Here is a 1,224-nt window from a genome sequence, read left to right as displayed (position 1 = left end):
TGTTCTTGAGGATACTTCAGACATTTTCCAGAAGAGATCATATGTTTAACCACAAATTAAGCCTCAGTAGATTTATAAAGATAAATATCACTCAAAATATCTTCCCTAGGGCCAGGGATTTAGCTCAGTGGCACTGTGCCTGCCTCGCAAGCACAAGGTCCTGAGTTCGATCCCCGGTACCAAAAAAAAAAAATCTTCCCTAGCCACAATGAGATGACATTAGAAATCACTAACAGGCAAGAATAATAGTTAATATATTGAGTGCTACCATGTGCTGACGCTTCACGTATGAATTCATTAACGAAGGTACAACTGCTTCCCCAGTTTACAGGTGGTAATCAACAAGAACTTGCCCAACAGAAGAATATGAAGAAAACCCAAGAAATTAGCAAGGGAAAAAGAAAAGAGGATAGCGTGACTACTTCTCAAAGAAAGCAGAGGGACTCTGAGATCATGGAACAAAAGCAGAAAGCAGCTAATGAGAAGAATATGCAAACAGGAGAAAAATAATGACCAGCTCTGGGAAACGTGGGTGCTACTGCCAACTGGTGCATCATAAGCTCCAAGATCAGGATTCCTTAGAATGAACAAGCATTACATGTGTTATAACTCATCCTCATAAAACTGTTTACCTCAAAAAAAAAAAAAAAAAAGAAAGAAATCACTAACAGAGAGACTTGGAAAGTTAACAAATTTGTCGAAATTAAACAACACTCTTAAAAAAGAAATGAACCAAAAGTAAAATATACACAAGGGAAAAGAGCAAATACTGTACTTAGAAAAACAACATGCAATGCTTACAGAATACAGTGAAAACTATGCTAAAACAGACATTTAGAGTTTTAAATGTTTAAAGCTGTAAATTACTATGTTAGAAAATAAAATATCTCGCATCGCGAAAACTTGCCTTTCAACTTTAGTAATTAGAAAAAGAAAAACAAACCAAATCTAGAAAGAAGGAAGTAATAAATATCAGATTGCCAATAAATAAAATAAAGAAAATCAATAAAATTAAAGTTGATTCTTTGAGAATATTAATAAAATTTACAAGCCTTTATGTTACAAAGACTGAAGGGAAAAAACACTAAATTGCTAAAATCAGAAATGAGAGTGGAGACATTGCTACCATTTCTGCAGAAATAAAAAAAATCATAAGTGGCACGCCCTACCGAGGTCCCGAGTCCCGCGAAACAAGCCGAATCAGCCCGCTGCAGACAGGCAGCC

The 1,224-nt window shown here is 35.6% G+C and overlaps 1 pseudogene; it reads left to right on the top strand.

The window, feature by feature from the left end:
* Positions 1-288: 288 nt before the first annotated feature.
* Positions 289-953, top strand: LOC101705217 (small EDRK-rich factor 1 pseudogene; annotated as a pseudogene).
* The last annotated feature ends 271 nt before the right edge of the window (positions 954-1,224 follow it).

The sequence above is a fragment of the Heterocephalus glaber genome, unplaced genomic scaffold (genome assembly GCF_053883595.1).
Source record: "Heterocephalus glaber isolate CG9 unplaced genomic scaffold, H.glaber_assembly_v1.0 deba00000281, whole genome shotgun sequence".
Classification (NCBI taxonomy): Eukaryota; Metazoa; Chordata; class Mammalia; order Rodentia; family Bathyergidae; genus Heterocephalus; species Heterocephalus glaber.
This window is presented reverse-complemented; position numbering and strand designations above follow the sequence as displayed.